Source organism: Schistocerca americana, chromosome 4 (assembly GCF_021461395.2).
Source record: "Schistocerca americana isolate TAMUIC-IGC-003095 chromosome 4, iqSchAmer2.1, whole genome shotgun sequence".
NCBI lineage: Eukaryota > Metazoa > Arthropoda > Insecta > Orthoptera > Acrididae > Schistocerca > Schistocerca americana.
In genome coordinates, this window is record NC_060122.1 from 427,152,660 (window position 1) to 427,169,084 (window position 16,425).

A 16,425-nucleotide genomic window follows, 5' to 3' on the forward strand; every position below is an offset into this window, starting at 1 on the left:
AATAGAGAGGAGAAGTTAGAAATGAGACCATACATTTGTTAGTGTGGCACGATACTGCTTTGTGTATGCAGATCGGCCAATGCTAGTGAGTTGTAAAAACCCAAACAAGTGAGTATATAGCGTCCCTTTCTGTCCTGAGGCACATGAGGCGCAGGTTCTGACACGATATGTGATCTTCTTCGTGTACTCACGACAACGTGGTCTGTCGCAAGGAATCCCTCCAAACGGCTGCCGCGTCCGGAGAGCTAGCAGGCTGTCGCGTGTGGGTCGCGTGTCAGTGTCAACGGCCAGCCTCACTTTCGCTTGTGGCCCGGCGAGGATCCCGCCTAATCCCTCAGGTATACGGCCCGGTGACTGTCAGCTTGCAGGACTGGACGCTCGCCTTCTTGCAGGTAGCCGAAGACCTCTTGTTTTTGCGCTGGCTGGCCTCTGCATTGCCACGATACCCGTCATCTGCACAGTTCTGACAAAAATCTTATGCCTAACTTTTTCCCATGACCTTCTATGTTATAATAAATTTACATAATGACACATTGATGGTCTGTCATTTCAGACACTCTTATTTTACTTTTATAGTTATTAATCTATGGCTATCATTATAACAAAATCTTGGTGTGTCAAATTTAGACATGGAAATAATTTATCTTGATATTTGTGTAGAGACTGGTCTCACTACTGTACATGGTGTGTGACGCTACACTGGATGAACAGCTAAATGTGCGGGCCTGCACTAATATTACTATTAATTATATAGATCGACAGTAGACACGCTCAAGAATTTACTACCATTTGCCAACGATCTACATTCTATGTCTTTTGAAGAAATTATGTTATTATGCAGGTCGAAGTTTTACTGAGCTTATGAAGAACAAGCAACTATTCTACGTTCGTTCGCCGGTCGTCCCTCCATCTTGGGTCTGTGATTTGATGACCTGAAAAATAACATTCCAACAGGCGCGCGCCAAACACTTGTGGTAGAAAACCCCCACAATATTAATCTAGATATTGTTAAATCCTACAGTTTAACTTATCCTAGTATATCGTACCTTTTTTTTTGTTTGTTTACCTTATACAATACCCTTACATAATTCCTGTTACGTTGAGATGTTTCGCTGCTCGCCGCTATTGACGACAGTGATGTGCGCGCCGTACGACATGACCTCCTAGTTTTCATTACGCCTCACTGAAACTCCAGAGACTGGGTTAGCCATGGCTATACACGACAATAAATTTATAGTTGCAACTTCCTTCTCTATGTGATGCGGTTTTCGCGATCAAAGCACACCTTTCCAGAGGCAATGTAATATGACCAAGCCAGGACTGGTTCCTGTTGAGAATTCAGTCGCCCAACACACGCCAGCTACACAGTATGTCACGAATATCCAAGCATAAGTCCCTGGTTATTCATCTGTGACAGTCACGAGCAGCACGCTAAATCCCCAACCAGCACATTGGCATGGCAGGCATTATGCCCGGATTTCTATCGTCTAGGGCACCATTGGAGTCAAACGCTCACAGGTTCACCCCGACTTGCAAGACAACGATGATGGCGCAGCTCTGCAAAAACTATACTGCCCATATTCATCCTCGAAATCACGCAATATGCCACAATCTTGCAGTGCACTGAAGCGTGCCTGTAAGCATTGGTATGAACGTCTCACGAACTGGTTGTGGCCGCTATGGAGCGTATCACGACTTCTCAGAACGCTTCTAAGAGCACGTTCTTGTATGCACCCGTTTGTGCGACATCTCGTCACTCATCATTATCCCTTAACATGGACACCAGATAGGAAAGGACAAAAACATTGCTCATGGAAAGGTAGTGCCTCTTATCGCAACGACACAGGAGATCACGAACATAGACAAAATAGTTAACAGCAGTAAATTCTTATGCGAGAAAACCGAGCGTGCTAGTACTTTAACAATCTTAATCTATTAATGCAACGATTATTGTTCCCCAAAGAAAGTTTCATATATTTGCCTATTCTACTATGTACATTACTTAAACTACTATTATTCCATGAACTTCTTTGTGTGAGAGATGTGTGGAGTCCTATGGACTAGCGCCAATCCCTTGTTAGACTCCCCCTCCTCTGACGTGCATTAGGATTTGCAGGTCTCCTGGTTCTCCTGTTGTCCTTGATTTCGCTCCCTCCAATTACGGTCGCTTTGCCGTTCGTTATTCCTCCTGTCCCAGATTCCTTGTCTAGATTGACCCTGCTCCCTGACGTTCTGGTTTCCGTCTCTGTGGTTTCCATAACCTTGAATAGCGTAACCTTGGCTTCCGTGACCCTGGTTTCCTAACTGACCAGTGCGATTATGCGATCTGTTGTCGTCTTTCCTTCCTGGCCCGTGGTATTTGTTACTTTGCCCCTTCTTCCTGTCCTTTGCGTCTTGTTTATCAAAGACAACTTCGAGTTCGCGCAATAGACTCTTGAATGCTTCTATGTCAGATCCACACTTCCCGACAAGTGTCTGTTGGTACCTAACTGGCAATTTGGAAAAGCAAAATTTAATGATTTCTCCGTTGCTATATGTACTATCTAAAAACTGATTCTTCTTGAGTAAATCATCAAGAAATTTGGTTGCGCTCCTATGCCCGGACACTTCCAGTTCAGGACAAAATATTATTTCCTCTTTAATCCTGTCTTGCGTTTCCTTTGACCATTATGTCCGCAGGAATGCACCAACAAATTCCTGATAAATCCGACACGTCGCTGCCACACCTCGCATCTTTTCCGCGGCTTGGCCTTCGATGTGTCCACACATGAATTCTAATTTTGCCTGGGTTGGCCATGATGCCGGTAATGAGTTTGTAAACTGCATCACCCAGCTCTTCGGATGCATCGACCCTCCATTTTCTTTGAACTTCTGGAATTTTAGTATCGACAGGAAGTGATTGTGATCAAAATCCTGTCTGATCCTCGCACTGGTGCTGTCACTCGTTTCCGATACTTGCACGTCTGCTGAGTGTCCTGTTCTATCTTGCTGATAACTGTGATGTGCTACCTCTGTAACACAGTGGAAGTGGCACTCAGAATTCACTCTCCTAAGTGGGCTACAATTATTGGAGCTATTACTCGCTGTTTCTGCGTGTGCATTGTTAGTTCCGCACTCGGTCATTGGGCTAGAGCACGGCGGGCTTTTCCTCGGAGACACAATTCTGTGTACTCCATCATTGGTATCTGATCGCGCAGTGCTCGTGTACCCGTTTCGCTCTAGTTTGGCTATTCGACTCTCTACTTCTTTCATTCGTTTCGTGATGTTCGTAACCGCGATATTACCTTGAGTCTTTAAGAACGCTAGGGATTTTGAGTGGGCTTGTGTCGCACGTCGCAAGCGAACTGCGAGTTGAGAAGTTACTTTTGCGATTTTCATTGCCCCTGTTGCTGCCGTTTTGGTTAGGCCTGCTACTTTTTGTGCTACCAGTGACATTTGTTTTGCTTCTCCACATTCTTTCTTTATTGTTAATAGTTCCCCACGAATTTTCCCTATATGCGAAATTATTGCCTGAGTGTCCTTCTTACGCTGTTCGTCAGCTTCTTCCTTCTCCTTCTTACGTTGTTTCTCATCTTCTTCCTTCTCCTTCGTATGTTGTTCATCAGCTTCTTCTTTCATTGATCGTAGGAAGCTCAGTATTGGGTTTACGTCATCTTTTTGATCCTCTTCAAACGTGGGAGATGTAACTCTGGACACCTGGGCGTTAGAGCTCTGACGTGGCCGAGCTAGCCCCAGTCTGCTCTCGTTCGTTTGATTATAAACTTCTGCTACCGTCTCGACCTGTGTGCCTGTCTCTGTTTCATCCTCTACTTCACTATCATAATCACGGCCGCAACGCTGCTCTGAGATCGCGTCCAAATCACCTTCCTCATCAATGACCCTGGCGTCCTGTCCTGCTAAAAATGTGCCCATCTCATCTCCGAACCTATTCCCGTCAGTAAACTGTCCCTTATCCATTATGCTATCCTCTTTTGTTTTAGCTTCGCTCGATAATAGTCGTGCCTTACTTCTCGTTATCATTCATGAAAAACAAATTTATCTAAAATGCACAATAAAATTAATCTGCTCCATATATTTTTACACATAGACATAAAATTTCAACAACGCCTCTCCAGCGCTGTAATTATACGCACGATTTGTTGTGGTACAGAAACCGCACACAAACCCGACAAAGTGTGATGTGATATGGACACACCATCAAAGGAACACAAAAACAATGAACAGAAGAATATATACACTGAAAACAAAAACTGTAATCATGCGCCGCTACTTAAAACTAAACGCGGAACTACCGAAAAAAAAACTTGGGTATTAATCAATAAAAAATTAAGCAAAAAAAATTCTGAGTGTCCCTACTACTAATAATACTTGCTTATCAGCGATTCACAGGAAAGATCCGAGGCTAAGGGTCGCCATTTTATGCGAGGTGCCGGGGCAAGCAGTGTATTTAACACTAAATTCTTCTAGAATCTACATATGTAAATGATGCTCTAAGCCCCCCCCCCCCCCCCCCTACTCTAACTCCGACTTTTGCTGTTGCACATGGATAAAAAAATATACGCGAACTGACTGTAATAAACCCTGAAAGTGGAGTAGAAAAGAGTTTGGCGCCTGCAATAATTTAATTTGATAAATAAGTTAAATAAAGGAAGGTTTCATTAACGTAGTGAGAAATGATGGGTTGCTCTGTCGATTAATAGAATGAAAGTTCTGTCCAAAATAACAATAGGATTTATTAAGACTAAACACAAAATAATAAACAAAACACATGAAACATTTATAATACATCAAATTGGGTCAAATTGGATACTCAAACAAACGCTGTGAAGATGAAGTTGTCCCTAAACTAGATTTTTGAGGTTTAAGACGAAGTGGTATGTGGAGCCAATTCCTTGCCACTCAAATCTTAAGAGAGACACACAGCTAACCCAACATTAATTGCTGCTACTCAAGACAGAACAAAGTTAGAAAAAGACGAACAGGCGTGCTCTGCTGAGCTCTGATTATCACCTAGGAAAATCCCTATCTGCCGGTCCTGCGGACATACATTACCAAACTGTCTTCTTAACTGCCAGAACACGATCTGGCGTACCGGAGGCGATGGCTGGTTGCTTCGACGTCCTCGACCGAAAGGCGAGAGCCGACTACCCCTGAGCAGCCGTACAGGCCGAACACAGAACATTCCCGGCCCCACGACAGTGGCCGTGGTTAAATGTTCCAATCAGCAACTCGAAAACCGGCGGAAAATTCCACTCCATTGCCGGAGCACTACCATTCCACCAATGGAGATTCTTGGCGCCAATTTCTGCGCTGAATTTGCTACGTCATGGAGCTATGCCCTGAGCAAGCTAATCACAGTTACTATTTTGCAGAAAGCGCGGGAATTTTCCCACCACAACTGCCTGGGTACACAAGTCATTCCCACGCCTCGCTGGTAGCCCGCCAGAAAGTGTTCTCGCTAAGGTTCTGCGGAGTAACGGAACCTCTAGCCCAGCCGCTACTTCAGGCCCCTCCGGGCGTGTCTTTTGACAATGTCGGCATCTGGAAAGCATTCACTCGACTCCCTCACAACCGTCGGCTTAACCCTCTCGAGATCAGAGGAGCCCGCCTGTCACCGGACCACCTGGGTGATGAGAGACGCTGCGTGCGAAGTCCGCGTGTGAAGGAATAGCAACTTTTCACTGCATGCAATTAGAGACGAAAATCGTAAGATAGAAATATGAGAGGGGGCTCATGCCACCTCTCATACCTATCTGAATTTTCTCAAAGAGTATAATTGACTTCAAGCTTGGAAATTAGAGAGAAAAGAAAGCAAGCACTCTGTCTTCAAGCCACAAGTAGCCCATCGGGACCATCCGACCGCCGTATCATCCTCAGCTGAGGATGCGGATAGGAGGGGCGTGTGGTTAGCACACCGCTCTCCCGGTCATTATGACTGTTTTCTTTGACCGGAGCCGCCACTATTTGGTCAAGTAACTTCTCAATTGGCATCACGAGGCTGCGTGCACCCTGAAAAATGGCAACAGTGCATGGCGACTGGATGGTCACCCATCCAAGTGCTGGCCACGTCCGACAGCGCTTAACTTCGGTGATCGCACGGGAACCAGTGTATCCACTGTGACAATGCCATTGCCAAATTAGAGAGAAAAATCAGGTGTAATTTCAAGCAGTTGGTTACAGAAGATCTTTCAAGTTTAATTTCACGCAAGTTGGCAAAGAAAACCCTCTCTGGTTTTGGAAAACTACAATATGGGAGACAGATATTGGGTGAACTAACGTGGATTAGAAAGAAGTGTCTGATCTTTAAATACTTATTTAAATACTTATTTGAATGTCTTGAGGTGAATAATTAAATTTTGGAGCAGATCTCAATATACTGTGTGCGTCAACATCACGACTCAGAGATCCAACCACTCTGAGTTACCGATCAGCTGTAGGATCTCAATTATTATTACGTGAATTTCCTGGAAGCAGAGGTTAAAATATTATATACACAAGGTATGTCACTAACTACAGCCACCAAGAATAACTCCAAAGCCGAGCGGTCTAGGGCGCTGCAGTCATGGGCTGTGCGGCTGGTCCCGGCGGAGGTTCGAGTCCTCCCTCGGGCATGGGTGTGTGTATTTGTCCTTACGATAATTTAGGTAAAGTAGTGTGTAAGCTTAGGGACTGATGACTTTAGCAGTTAAGTCCCTTAAGATTTCGCATACACACAATAACTCCGAAAGTATGATAGGAGCTGAAAAGTTTGTGGGACAAAAGTTGCATGGGAGAATGGAGGCCATAATATGACGTTGGTTTTTTATTGCTAGGTGGGGTCGCTTCAGAAATATGAAGGTCAACTTTGTTTTCTTAAATTGGATGCTATAGTTTGGTACATTTTTCTGATAGCGGCTATCGAGACGAATACAATGATGTGTAACAGTAAGGTCTATGAAGGTCAATGAAGGTCACAAAGGTGGCATGAACGTCCAGTTACAGAAAGTGTTCGAAGTGATGACCACTGGTATCAATGCAGTGCTGCAATCTTCTTATCGTGGTCTCAGTGGTATCCCTTATCACATCGCCACTTATCGAAGCATATGCACTGACAATTCTCTCTCGCATATCTTCAGATGCAATTGAAACGTCTTTATAAACAATGTCTTTTACGAATCCCCACAAGAAAAAATCCAGAGGTGTCAAGTCTGCCGAACGAGCCGGCCACGACACATCTCCTCTGCGTCAAATCCAACGATTTGGGAATTGTCTCTGCAACTCATTTCTAGCCATCAGCGAAAACTGTGCCGGACACCCATCGCGTCGATAGCACATTCTGTTCCTTGTTTCTACAGGTATTTCTTACAATAACAGACCTAATGTTTCTTGCAGAAATGTGGTGCACTTCCTACCATTAAGATTTCCTTCAATGAAATACGGGCCTCTAATTCTGTCCTCCAGAATCCCACACCATACATTCGACCGACCACGGTTTTTGGTGTGCAACTTGTCGCAGCCAACATGGATTTTCAGTTGCCCAATAATGCATGTTATTAAGATATTGACGTTGAAGTGATCGCTGGCAGTGACGGCAACAAGGATAAACAACATTACTAAGACAGCGAAGTGAACTGAAATGGAAGACTGATTTATCTTTCTGGTCCCCATATACGCCCACAATTAAACTGCGAAGCAATATGAACTCGTTTATATTGACGTGTATTTTCGGATGCAAATGGCTTACGATGTCTGTAGATGTATCGAGCGCATATTACGAGAGGTAGTCACACTCCATCAATCCATTCTGCCGATCTCACAGCGCAGTTATCCTAATGAGGAAGGTCGTACCACTGCGTGACGAAGCCACAATCTCACCTCTGCTTGCACTGCTCCATCACTATCAAAGTAAAACCCTCGAAGGTGTTCTTTCGGAACTGTATGGAGGACGATCGATGCCAGTGAACCCAAGGCGTCGCACTGTTACAGATGCAGCGCTCGTGTATGGTCTGGCAGCGTCCTTCGAAAGGGGAGGTTGCCCAATGTGTGGGAAAACTCTTCCAAATTGTGCTTTCAGTTTTCTGAGGGCGTTTCAGTACCTTGCAGAGTTTATTGGTGTTGCCTTTAGGCATGAATTCCAAACCCACCACACCTTGAACGTCCCAGAACACTGAGAGTATGATTTTGCCTGCTGACGGCGGTTTCTTAAACACAAACGCGAGGTATGAAGAACTGAAAGTGGCACTGAAAGAATCACAAGGGCCCTTTTCTAAACGTTTTGAGGACGCCGCGTAATTTATATTTTTCAGTTGAAAGTGGCCCTGTGCATGTACAGAGGGAACTGACTCATCTGTAAAGTAATTCCCCTTTTAAAGACAAATCCTGTTATATTACAACTGTCCAGGACTTCTACGTTATTTTCCTCAGATAGAGTTTCCAAGTCTCCATAGTGAGTTTGCAAAACTTCTATAGTACTCCGATAAACGTATATGTGTGGAAGACCTTTTTCGTTTATTAAACTAAATATGTGACTATTACGTGGTAACTCGAGAGCGAAAATGTGTGAAATTGCTCCAGTCTGTCCGTATGCTGACAGTTCGTATCGGATAATAATTATGTTATGTCTTCAGGGCGCCAAAAAACTTCAATAATATTGGTAATTTATTCCTTTTGTGACCTATGTTGTTGGGAAATTTGACATATGGAATCAAGTTGTAAGCAGAGTGATTTCATTGCCATATAAACAATGTGCGTAGAGCACTTTCCCACGAAAGGCAAAGGTCCCGAGTTCGAGTCTCGGTCCGGCACACAGTTTTAATCTGCCAGGAAGTTTCATATCAGCGCACACTCCGCTGTAGAGTGAAAATTTCATTCTATGTGCGTTCACACTTGAACGCTCTTCCCCTTCCTCAAGCTCAGACACCGTGGCATGGTGGTGGGGGAAGTGCGCAGCCAGAATGAGTGACATGGCAAGTGAGCTAGGGCACGGCTCGGAGCCGAATTCTTGGCTGCCCTTGCTGTGGGCTGTCAGTGTCAGACACTACTTGGGCCCTACGTACTGAAGTTTTGAGTACTCTCCCAGTTTGCAGTCGATGAGAGCAGCTAGACACCAGCAACTATAAATCGGTGTGGTTGAGGTTACAGTACACATAAACCTTAAAATATCCATTCTTGTTACTTTGAACTAATATATCCAAAAACTCCAAGAAACAAATTTCCCATTTGCTTGCTTGAAAAACTGAGTCATCATCCCTCCATGATGTTCGAGATGTTGGACACAGTAAGAGGATAAGATGTTTGTGTTGTTGGAGTAATGTTTTCCAGAAAAGAAATAAAAACGTTATAATGTGAAAGTGTGCTGTGAAGTGATGAAGATGTGTTGTTTAGCTGTGTCACATTTGTTATGAAATCGCTACTGTGTATAACATAAATAATCCTCCTCTGCACAATTTGTGTTGCTTAATAGTCACACTAATCCTCTTGGGCACTTCATTGTACAATTTTATTCCTTGGTAGCAAAATGCTGTCTCTTATACGTTTATTCTTTCTTGACAAATGTAAATTCAGTATAGATCTTGTGCCGTGTTCATGAAATGAACAGAGCTGTACTGGCAGTAGTAGTCTCGGTTATGAGAGCGTGATAGAAAGTAATGGCTCCAAATTTTTTATTCTGTTCTCAATATCGGTTGAGGTATTACATGTCATGCATATTACTCTGTCGATTTTCCAGCTCTGCTGACGCAAGGGGCAACGCTCTGCCTCTAGAAGGCTCCTAACTGTAGCGAGTAACACGGCGGTGTGTGAGAAACCGCAGAAAACGTGCCTCCAATTAAAATCCATAGAAGAATGACAGCTGTGTACGATGATGATTAATCGACATCAGTAATGTGCGATGTTGAGTGGTTCATGCTGGTAGTGAAGGAAACGGTGGTGCTAATCTGAACACATGTGACAGAGCTCGAAGTGGACGACAACGTCCGGCAACTGATTCAAGCTCTGCGTTGATGAACTCATCAGAGAAAACCATTGGGTAATACAGAGAAGATTGGATATCTGATAATTTCTTTTGCGTTTTGAGCACGAGGGTGATTTGTTCCTTAACAACATTGTGACGGATGATGAAAGCTCGGTTCACTAACTTGACCCCGAAAACAAGAACGCATCAATGCAGTTCCGCCACAAAGGATCAACGACGCGGTAGTCACTCTCCCGATTCCCGTAAGAGTTTATAATTTCATTCTTCGAGAGCTGCAAGATCACCAATGGTATCTGTTCTTTCGGAGGTGTTTTACAGTCCACGGTTAGCAGCCGCTTAAGTTCTATTCTTGGAACAGCGTGAAAACGTGTTGTGCGAATACGTAATAACGACTAACCAGAAAATATGACAATGGCAGGAATAGTTACAGAATTAGTAATGGCGAGATTGTTCCTGAGAGCGAGGAAGGAGAAGAAACAGGGATATCACAAAAAACTTATGGACGAACATGACGATTCTAAATGTGCATAAAAATTTCGTACTATTACTTTTGGATCTCATGTTTAAGAAACTGAAGCGTGTGAAAGAAATGTAGAATTGTTTCCTAACATAAAACTTTATGCTTGTTGTATGCCTAATAAGAATTTGATATTGGCACTTTGCGGGGTGCCAGGGCTAGCAGTGTATTTAACACTTAATTCTTCTAGAATCTTCATATGGAAATGATGCTCTAAGCCCCCTCTTTTTTAACTCCGACTTTTCATGTTGCACATAGATTAAGAATAAACGCGAACTGACTGTAATCGACCCTGCAAGTGGAGTAGAAAAGAGTTTGGCACCTGCAATAATTTAATTTGATAGAAATTAATTTGATACAGGAAAGTTTCATTAATGTAGTGAGAAATGAAAGGGTTGCTTTACCGATCCGCAGAATGAAAGTTCTGTCCAAAGTAACAGTTTGAGTTATTATGACTAAACTCAAAACAATAAAACACATGAAACACTTACAATACGTCAAATTGGATACTCAAATAAATGCTGTGAAGGTGAAGTTGTCCATAAACTAGATTGTGACATTTATGACCAAGTGGTATGTGGAGCCAATTCCTTGCAACTCAAATCTTAAGAGAAACACCCAGCCAACCCAACATTAATTGCTGCTACAGTAGTGATAGCTCAGACAATGAACCCCCAAAACAGAACAAAGTTAGAAAAGACGAACAGGCGCGCTCTGCTGAGTTCTGATTATCACCTAGTAAAATTCTCTGATTTGCCGGTGCTGCAGACGTACATTACCAAGCTGTCTTCTTAACTGCAAGGACACGATCTGGCATACCGGAGGCGATGGCTGGTTGCTTCGACGTCGCATCGTGGTGATGATAATGTTGTCAGTATAGCCCGAAACCAATTCTCCTGGTCTGGTTGTTCCAGACAAAAGACTTCCTAGCAACACAAATACGCCTCTGAGGGAGACGAAGAACGCTCGCTACACAATCACTGACGGTACAGTGAGTGATTTTAACAAGAGAAGTCACACAGTAACTTCGGTACAATCAACTTTAGCCAAAACTGCTCAAGACCAACAACATAAGCTGCTTGTACGCAGAACGCTCAATTTCCAACTGTACTCGGAAGTTACATTGAAGTCGAAACATCAGCAACTGCGTCAAACAGTTATATTTAAATGAAAGTATATTGGACAGCCAACGGAAGGCAGGCTGTCCAGAGCAGCGAGAGCTCAGTCTTGTAACCTACTCCAACCGAAAGGCGAGACTCAACTTACCTCAAGAGCACCCGTAGAAGCCGAACACAGAACATTCCCGCCCCCACGACAGTGACCGTGGTTAAACGTTCCAGTCAGCAACGCGAAAACCGGCGGAAAACTCCACTCTATTGCCGACGCACTACTATTCCACCAATGGAGATACTTGGCGCCAATTTCTGCGTCGATTTTGCTACGTCACGGAGCTATCCACTGAGCAAGCCAATCACAGTTATGATTTTGCAGAAAACGCGGGAATTTGCCCGCCAAGACTGCCTGGGAACAGAAGTCATTCCTACGCCTCGCTGGTAGCTCGCCAGAAAGTGTTTTCACTAAGTTTCTGCGAAGTAACGGAATCTGTAGCCCAGCCGCTCCGTAACGTCCCTGTGGGCGTGTCGCCCCCACTCTTGTGACAAAGTAGGTGTCTGGAAAGCATCCAATTGACTCCCTCACACCCGTCGGCTTAACCCTTTCAAGATCTGCAGAACCCGCCTGTCACCGGACCACTCGAGTGACGAGAGACGCTGCGTGGGAAATCCGATTGTGAAGGAATAGCAACTTTTCACCACATGCAATTAGAGAGGAAAATCGAATTACTCAGAGTAAGATAGAAATATGAGAGGGGGCTCATACCACCTCTCAGCTTCGTGAATTATATTATATCGTGATATTTATGTAAATGAGGTAGATAAAAATGACCATTTGTGCCAAATCAGTCTCGTTTATTTGGCGTGTATTACAATTGATGCAATATTAGAAAGACCTGTTTCGTTTTATCTAGCAGACAATGACAAAATACACATAATCAAATCGAGAAACCACACCAGTCTTGGGTACTGTTCGTGTTAACAGCTTTTTCAGTACTACACGACGACATTTTGATTTTTCGTACCAAAACGTTTGACGAACTTTGATCATGTTTCTGCGTAACGTCAAGCGCCGGCACGCCAAGCAGAAACCTTCGAGCACGGAGGATTTTGAAGACGACGTCAGCTATAGTAGTACGCTGGCCGACCCCTCCCTTCTCTAGGGGATGGGAGCGGCCTCTGGGCGAAGAGGACATAAGCGCCGCGCCGCCTGGCGACGACTTAGGAACTGTATAATTTCACTTGTAATACGAATTGTGTATACTGAAGAGACTTCTTATTTGTCTGTCGCCATTTGCTTGCGACACACCATTGGTTCAAATGGCTCTGAGCACTATGGGACTCAACTGTTGAGGTCATCAGTCCCCTAGAACTTAGAACTAGTTAAACCTAACTAACCTAAGGACACCACACACACCCATGCCCGAGGCAGGATTCGAACCTGCGACCGTAGCGGTCTCGCGGTTCCAGACTGCAGCGCCAGAACCGCGCGGCCACTTCGGCCGGCGACACACCATTCTAAATTCCTCTGTTAAGTACTGTCATTTATTTTCTGTAAATAAAATTCATTAAAACGATTTGCTTGAATTGTTTTCCAGCGATCCGAGAACGCAGGTTTCCTAGGAACCCCATATTCGACGTGTAGGCAGGACGCAACGGATCAGATAATAATAGATTCTTTCGCAGACAGGAAAGCATGCGGTGTAAACCTGAAACAAGGTTATAGAGAAAAAAATACTGGGATCTAAGGATCGAAGAAATGGGTACTGTCTTGCACGTCTCTTGTCTTTACTAGTGTTATGTTTCCTATATTTAATTTTATGTTAAACTAAAGAGAAAGTTTTTAGCTGATAGATAATAAAGAGTGCAAATTTTCTGAAGAGGTCGGGTTGTCCCTGTCACAAATACTCCTTTTTATTTTTTTAATTTATTTATTTATTTTTTTTTTTTTAACGGGGTAGGATATGAAACCAGCTGACTGGGAGTAGGAGTGGCACCACAGATCATTTTAATTTCCTCTGTCCTGAATATAAAGGTTTGACAGGTTCCATTACAAAATACACATGTTTGAATTCCCCAGAGCAAAATCCAGTGACGTGTGAAAGAATAATGCTGTGTGAAGAGGCGTGGCACTGCAGTTTGGCACACTTAAGACCAAATAACATGTCTTACATTTCCTCGAACGTAAATGTTTTATATATAAAGCTCTTCACAAAGATGTGCGCTAAAAATGAACATATTTCTGAAAAATCAGTTTTTTAAGATTTATGAGATCATACATTAAACACTCGAGGGGGGCGAGGGGGGATGTCATTATGAAGTTTTTGCCCTGGTTCGGAGATATCGTAGATCCGGGGCTATCAAGTACTACATCTGAATCTTGCACGCACGGTTAGCATGGGATGACCCCAGGAATGTGTCAATAAAGTTTCCCCTTCCTCGGACAATGAATTCACGGTGTTCTTATTTCAATTTCCAGGAGTGTATATACAAAGACAGACGCACTGATAGCATGGTACTCTATTGGCAGTGGGTACTAGTAACTATGCTGGCAGCAGATACTAGTAGCTACACACACTACTGTTAGCTACACATACTATTTAGACTCTAAAATTATTTTTACTACGCATTTTTGTTTGATGTTAAATTTATGTAGTTTTTACACGTAGTAGCATCAAAGATATGTAAGTTCTGATTACGGCAATGAAAATAGGAGACAAAATCTGATGAAAATGATATGCCGTTTGTAAGTGCAAACTATATAACAAAGATGCCTAAAACATCGCTTTCGGCGCTGAAAATTCAAATTTTGGATAATTAAACTCTAATTAATGCGCTAACTATAGTATCTATTAGTTATTATGACATCTTTTTGAAGTCCATTTTTAGCATGCAGCGAACGGCGCTATCAGAATTTCAGAGTTGTAAATTTATATTCGTGACCACATTATGCAACTGTGTGATGTCATTGAGTGCACTTTTCTAAACTGGGAGACGCTGAAAGTTACGAAAGGGGATAGTTTTTGGAGGGAGCTACTGAAGCTTTAAAAGGTCTGCATCCAGATTCCTCTTGAACTGTCTGTCTGCTCGATCCTTTCTTGGCAGTTGGTCTATTGGTGTCTGGCCGAATGTAAGGGACACTGGCTTTTGAGTTCGGTCAGTCAGTATTTGGATTTAGTTTCTGGCAAAGTCGCAGGACTAAGAATTATTCTGGCTCAGTTTCGACTCTGATAAATTTTTTTGCCACAGCAATTTAGTGCAAACATTTTTAGGGTATCATATCAAACTGTCATACTAGATAATTAATCATTGTGTTGGTTAGCTAGTTTTTAGAGAGGATATTTATTTGTAAATTTGCGGCCGTGAACACAGTCTGGTGTCTTTCCCGTTTCATTGGATGTATTAAATTTATGGTGCATCGTTTTCCACCACTGGTGCTCGAGTCATATGATTCTTTTCTGCACGTAACCCAGAGGGTAGGTATCCATCCCCCCACCCGCAGATATAAGCGAATGCATCACAATGAGTATGCCAAAGTTAAAGTAAGCAATATACATATTCATGTAATTGTGTACTGAAAGTCTAATTCTTCTTTCCTCCATATGAAACTGATATAGAGATTTTAAGAACCGCCGGCCGGGGTGGCCGAGCGGTTCTAGGCGCTACAGTCTGGAACCGTGCGACCGCTGCCTCGGGCATGGATGTGTGTGATGTCCTTAGACTAGTTAGGTTTAAGTAGTTCTATGTTCTGGAGGACTGATGACCTCTAGAATTTTAAGTCCCATAGTGCTCAGAGCCATTTTAAGAACTTTCAGCATTGCAGCGCGTCAGCAATCGTAAGCGTCGAAATAATTATAAAAAATCCGCCTCGATTGCACAAACTACCTGGTGTTTACCTAGGTTTCAGCGTGGGTAACCACGCCTTCTTCAGAACATATATAAAACAGCTTGCCTACATAGGCATAGTCAAAGGTTAAAATCAATACGTACAGCGACAAGACCCCATAAAATTTTTTTACAAATACACGGTACATATGTACCAAGTCAATAATATTACTTATCTCAATCCTGTGTGTGCTGCTTCGCCCCAGCCAACGTACGATGGTCACGGGCTCTCCACCGAACAAAGTTCGCTGTAGGTGTTGATTTTAGCCTTTGACTATGCTTATTTACACAAGCTGTTTTATACCTGTTCTGAAGAAGGCGTGGTTACCCACGCTGAAATCTAGGTAAACACCAGGTAGTTTGTGCAATCGAGGCGGATTTTTCATAATTATTTGATATAGAGATTCCTGTGCATTAAATTGTTCCAGGTGCCATTAACATTTTGTTAATAAAGAAAGACTTCGTTGGCAGTACAAAGTTGAGCAAGCATAAAATTTCTCTAGGGGTATGTGAAGAGAAAGGAACGTTGCCAAATTTTAGTGACTGCCTGCATTCTATGTTAATGAAAAGGTGTGATAATGTCCATTAATTGAAAATCAGTTTAATCCATCTAGCCTCTGAGATTACTTACGCCTGCGTCATGCAAGCTCCAAATCAGCGTCCTGCAGCTGGCAGGGCCAGGTTCACAGACTGCAGGAGGAGGTAGCCAAAAAATTGTTCAAATGTGTGTGAAATCTTATGGGACTTAACTGCTAAGGTCATCAGTCCCTAAGCATACACACTGCTTAACCTAAATTATCCTACGGACAAACACACACACCCATGCCCGAGGGAGGACTCGAACCTCCACCGGGACCAGCCGCTCAGTCCATGACTGCAGCGCCCGAGACCGCTCAGCCAACCGCGCGCGGCAGGAGGTAGCCGGTGACCGCTGGTGCAGCTCCCTGTACCGCGCCACC